The following is a 6,255-nucleotide window of genomic DNA, read 5'->3' on the forward strand; positions in this document are numbered from 1 at the left end:
ATCACCTTCTTTTTCATTACTGGCCACTGCTAATCAAGTTTACAGTCTGTAATTTTGATTAAACCTTTTAGAAGGTGGCTTTACAACTAGTGAATCATACGGTGTGCTCAGTTTTCACCGGGCTGCAGAGAGTCCTTTGAAAACTCTCTTTTTTGCATGTAGGAGCAATGCACTGTACAAACATATATAGGTAAAAAAAAAAAATTAAATATAAGAGTATTTCTTGTTTTCATTTTAGGTTCTTATTAATCAGTGTTCTAACAAAAACAAATAAAGTTATCTATAGTGAGGAGCACGGTGCTGTGCTTGTTAGCGCCCTCGCCTCACAGCAAGAGGATCCTGAAGCCTTTCTGTGCGGAGTTTGCATGTTCTCCCTGGGCAGCAATGGGTTCCAGTACTCCAGCTTTCTCCCACAGACCAAACTCATGCATGCTAGGTTAGTTGGTCATGGGAGTGGAGGTGAATGTGAATGGTTGTTCTTTTCCATGGCTTTGCCCTACAATATGCCGGTGACCTGGGGGTACTCTACTCCTCTGGACGGATGGATGATAGTCAACATCACAATTCATAATCAAAAGAGTTGTGGACCATATAACCTTTGCTGCACAACCAATAAATCCCATTAAAGTCTTCAATATATGTTGGTGAGGAAATACATTTATAAGGCAGCAGTTCTGCTTACATGATTAAATGTGACAGAAGGTTTGTTTAGAGGACTTTCACATTTCTGTCACTGCCTTTTCTCCTGGTTTCAAAACTAGTCCCACGGATACGTGGCAGAGCAACACCTGACTTCTTTTTTTATTCGTCTCTTCTTCTTTTTTTTAATTAAATTTCAGGCCAGGCAAGAGTGCAGATTGTAATATTTACTTCCAGGCTTTTAGTTTCTTATTGCAAATGTTTATTTCAGTACAGTTCAGCACAGTTAGACGAGCTAGCTGATATTTTGTGCAGACATAAATAATGGGTCAGTGCAGGAAGTGGAATACAAAATGTTTTTATCAGCACAATTTCCCAGTCTTTTTTATTCCGTTTTTTAAAGACCTATCCACTGATGACATGATTGTGTTTCATAGTTGTGTTAGTAAGCAAATCCAAATGAGAGATAATTTTTTCCCCTGCAAAACTTCTTCTTTTTCTTCTCCTTTTTTAAAAAAATAAAAAATTTGCAAATCCCATTGGAGTTTTGTTACTTGTTGTGTGTTTGGTGTAAATTCCCCTTATGTGATACACTTCAGGGACAGAAAGGAGAGATTTTGTCTGTGTATTACTGAGGCAGAGGAGAAAGTGGAGTCCTTTGAATAATACATGTTGTTTGTCCACAGTGCTATACATGTCTTTGTCTAATAGAGACTGGCCTTTTGCTAAATAGGTTGGGCAGTTAAGTGAGGTCATTGAATTATAGATCTGACCTTACCCAAACAAATGCCAGATACAGTCAGTAAGTCTTCCTTTAAATGCTTCTGGTTTTGGATGTAACTGTGTGTTAGCTAACCATCCATAGCAGACCTTTAAGGAAAATATCATTTTGCTGTTTACTTTCACTCTGAGATTTCTGACATCGAAAGCAATGATTTTATTTTAATTTTATACAAGGAAACAAAGATCGGTGTACATTTCATTATTTAAACAATTATTGGAGATTTATATATAGGTATCAGAGTATATAGAAAATGTTTTTTCACCAGGTTTCCCAGGTCTTAAAAAGCTACGTGGACCAGATGCATGGTCCTGTGAAATTGACTCAGCCGCTTGTGGAGCCACCTTTAGAAGCCACAACTTGAAATACTTGTTTTCTGTTTCGCTCTATCAGTCTCTCACATTGTTGTGGAGAACTTTTGGCCGAATCTTTTTTTGCAACATTACTTCAGTTCATTGAAGGTTTTGGGAATTTGTTTCTTCAAAGTTGTCTTCAGTGTGCTCCACAGGACTGTTGCATGAGCCAACTTTGGCCATGTCATGGTCCCCGTGCCTCGCCGGCCGACTCCGTCTTAGGCAACATGTTTTGTTTTTGTTTTCGTTCTCTCTCTCTCCTCTGCCGCGGCGGTGCTCATTGGGAGCTCTCGCCCCTGGCCCACGCACCTGTGCTCATCATCGCACCTGCCGCTCATTCCAGTAAATCAGGAGGGATTCTTGAGATGGCAGACCTACGCTACTCTTCGCTGGATCGTTGAGCCATCAGCGTCAGTCATTCTGCAATCTGCTAATCAGAATCTGTGAGTCTTTGTGTGATTTATTAATAACTGGACTTTCTGTGTGTGTGTGTAGCTCTTCCCTGGACCCGTCCTCGTGATATTGAACGAGCATGTGAGCGAAAGAAACGGGTGAGGAGAGGAGTTGGACTTGGAGTGTGAGTGAGTGTGTTTAGGGGCCTTTTTCCTTTCCCCTCGGACCCTGGAGCCCAGGACCCTTTTCCCTAACAAATTGTGCATATATCACCTGGTGTTACCACTGTAAATAAACGCACTTTTGCAAAGGATTCTTGGTCTGCGCCTGACTCGGTTTACAAAACCTTGTCAGGCCAAGCTTTAGCTGTCTGACAGATGGCTTCACATTTGAATATTTAGGTATACAGATGAGCTCATGGTCAAATCATTGAATGCAAGGTGCCCATGTCATGTGTCTGGAAGACTAGCTCAAATCATCACCACTCCACCATCAAGTGTTTGTGCTGACATGTTTGTCTTTGTCAAACTTACCTCTGTGGCCAAACATCTCAAATTTAGGTCTCATGTGTTCAAAAAACACTGTTCCAGTTGTCTTGTGGTTTGCAAACCTAAGCTGTGCTGCCTTTTATAGAAAAAGAGGTTTTCTCCTCCTCCCAGTCTCCTTCTAATTGTACTTTTGTTAACTTTTAACATGCTAACTGAGGCATGTGCAGTCTGAGATGTAGCTCCTGGGAGTTTTGCAGTTTCTCGGAGCATGGCATGGTCTGACCCCGGGTTAATTTGCTGGTACGTCCACTCCTGGAAAGGCTGCGGTATTGTGTTAACACATACTCAAATGCACCAGACCAGCAAACTGCTGAAACATCTGCTTTTATAGAGGCGCTCGCACTTGCTGATGTTCAGTTAACAAAGTGGGCTTGACTGACAGCACAAGGCTGATATTTATCCTCTTAATTCCTACAGCAACAGTAAGGATGCTTAGTCTGCATAGAGTCTTGTTTAAAAAGACCGTTTTTCTTTTCCATAAGACTGTAAAATACTGACAGGTTTGAAAATGCTTTTTTGTTTTTTTTACATTTTTATTAGTAACCCAGTGTTTTTTAATTTCTCATGTATTTATGATCAGTACCCTGGGTTATTTGATAAAGAACAAATTGAGCACTATTTTAGGACGCACCCTAAATAAACAATGCACAATCAGTTCATCTGGTCTCAGTCTCACCTAAGGCTGCTAGCTAAAAGGCCAGCAGGGGGATAAAGTGGTGCTTGCAGCAAAAAGACATCTGATTCTGCAGAAGTCTAGCAGATGAATGATCGTCTCAGTCTCTACTTTCAAGGCTCATTAAATACAACACAATGTTCATTTTATAAATAGTGGCTTATTGTACTGAGCTGTTTTTCAATCAGATCTAGATCTGCCAAAATTCTGAAGAAGCTTCAAGACAGGACTTGAAAACACTGGTAACTATACCAATCTGTTATATAGATGCACCACCTATTCTCCCAAGTGCTTTGGTACAGTGCCTTTCCTGCAATCCTCTCTACTTTCAATACTATCTAATGTTAGCTTAGAAACAGTGGTTTTAATTTAAATGTCACTAAAAATATGAAAGCCCATCTCCACGCTTCTTTTTAGCACTGAGTCAAATATAGATTTTTAGCAAATCATAATACCAGCGTAGCTTCAGTTTTGATGCCAGTCAGTCACGTTTAGTCGTGAACTCCTGCGTATCCTGTTTCGATGCACGAGACGCTGCTAATGTCTACCAGGGTCATTATTAAAAAGGCTTTTCTGAACAGTTCACAGAGGATCTTTAAACCAGACAAATGTTACTATAAAGAACAGTAAAAAGAAAGTGACTGCAGTCCCATTACTCTAATTGCACACAGGATGCCATTAGCATTTCCACTATGAAAGGAACTTTTGTGATTCTTTAATGCTTGCTTACTCAGTTCAGCATTGTTTATAGGAACACAAACAATAAACGTCATTTTTAAATGTAAAAATAAATTGAATATATTGCATGTCATAAACATTTTGGCTGGAACGCAGAAATGTTTATTCACCTTGAGATATATTTAAATGTCATGCTGACGTACGGATCTATGTCCTTTTCTAATCTTCTGTGAAATAATCAAGTTTAAAAGATATATCGAGCAGCGTGTGCTGTTCATCATTTTGACATTATCTCTCACTTTGATTTATTTGCACATCAACAAGGAGACAATCTGTAAACAAGTGAAAGCTGTGTGGATTTAGCCTATTGATGTGGCATTAAATGCATGACTTTGAGGAGAATTTGAGCACAGCAGTCAGGTTATGAAATATCATGCAAAGAGAAAAACAAAACAAAACAAAAGGACTACTACAAAAATAGCAACACGCATCAGGTTTCTGCAGAGATTTCTGCAAATTTTGACCCAGTGTTTAGATTTCAGCTTCAACATTAGTTTAAATCACTTATGTGGCAAAGTCAGAAATCACAGACATGCACACCACACACACACACCCATCTGACAGCAAAAAAAGATGCATAAAAGTGTTTCATGACATTTAAAATGAGATGTTACTGCCATACAGGGCATCAAATTTGGCTAATTTAGATCCATTATGCCATCCAGGTCTTAAGTGCACTTATTATTGTCTTGTGATTAGAGCGGTGGGCCACGAAACACACAAACGCTTAATTTCACCGCTTTTCTACTGGTGCCAAAATCACATTTGGGTATTTGCATGTCCACAGGCATGTTATCTTTTTATTGGACAAGTTTATTTGGCAAGGAGTGGAACACAGTATGCTAATGAGCGGCTACAGAGCTGCTGCAAGCAAATTAATTTGGAAGGGGCTCCCGACCGATTTTAAACGATTAATCATCAAATTAATGACCAAAACAATAATCGCGTGGGACTTCGAAATGCACCTTGGAAAGCACCTTGATCATAAACATCCAGAGCTGAGCAAGGAGTGGCATCATGTCAACTTTCTGCTTTCTTCTTTCTGTTCCTCCTTCCTCTCCCTCCTTTTCCCCCTTATCTTTGAACCCCAAAATGTCTCTTTAAAGTTTGGGGCAGCTCAACCTGTAATGGAATCATCTTTCATGTGCAGCAGCTAAAGCATCCCCATTCATGCACTCTTTTTTTTTTCTCCCTTGTAATCTGCCAAGTGATTACCACAAAAACAATTGAAATCCTTTCAAAGGACACAGTATTACTGCATTTTAGTCTTAAATTACACGCGGATCAAAGGTATGATGCTGTGTTATTTGATTCTGGAACATTTTGTGGCTTTTACTGAGACTGTGTGAGTGACAGCAGCAGGGAATCAGAGAGGATTAACTGGGTCTTTAATGTTTCCACCCCGCATGCAAAACAGCTGAGCTTGTCAGTTAAGATTGTATCCAAAAAATGTGCAAGGGAGGTCGAGAGAGAGAGCGGGATCAGTGGATTTTAAGTATAAGGAAGCATGCATGTAAAGCTTCTTTGCATGCACTGTAATGGAAATGTTGTAGTCAATATCGTGAGTGGATAAAAAGTCATGATACAAACAGGAAAAAATCCTTCCATCACAAAACGGGACCATGGATGAAAATAAAATGCACTCAGTAGTTGTTTTCAGTCACTCCTGTTTAGATTGCAGAACAAGGAAGGAAACGGCAGCAACTCACCAAGTTCAGACACTGACAGATAAACAAAGTCTGACATAGAAGAAAGATAATGCCTCTGACAAAGGTTGAATTCCTATTAACGTATGCACACTAATTTTAGAAAGCATCTCCACAGATGGAGATTCAACTCCGTCGAGCCGAGAAAGGGCTTACAGTAGCTTTTCGGCGCCGCTTAGCCTCTTTTGTTGCGAGGGAAATGGGTGCAATGTGAGTGACGTATTTTTGGAATCGTTTGATGATTTGTTGTCTGATCCAATATTTCTCTGACATGGTGTGATCACGTTACATAATGTGTGTCAGAGCAACGCAGGTTTATAATGTCTAAATATGGAATACAATACGGCGTCGTCCTGTGAAGTATATCCAGAGTAAAGTTCATGTCAATGATTAAGAATTTTGAGTATTAAACCCCAAGAAAGCA

Source organism: Neolamprologus brichardi, chromosome 9, assembly GCF_056152115.1.
Source record: "Neolamprologus brichardi isolate AB-2024 chromosome 9, ASM5615211v1, whole genome shotgun sequence".
Classification (NCBI taxonomy): domain Eukaryota; kingdom Metazoa; phylum Chordata; class Actinopteri; order Cichliformes; family Cichlidae; genus Neolamprologus; species Neolamprologus brichardi.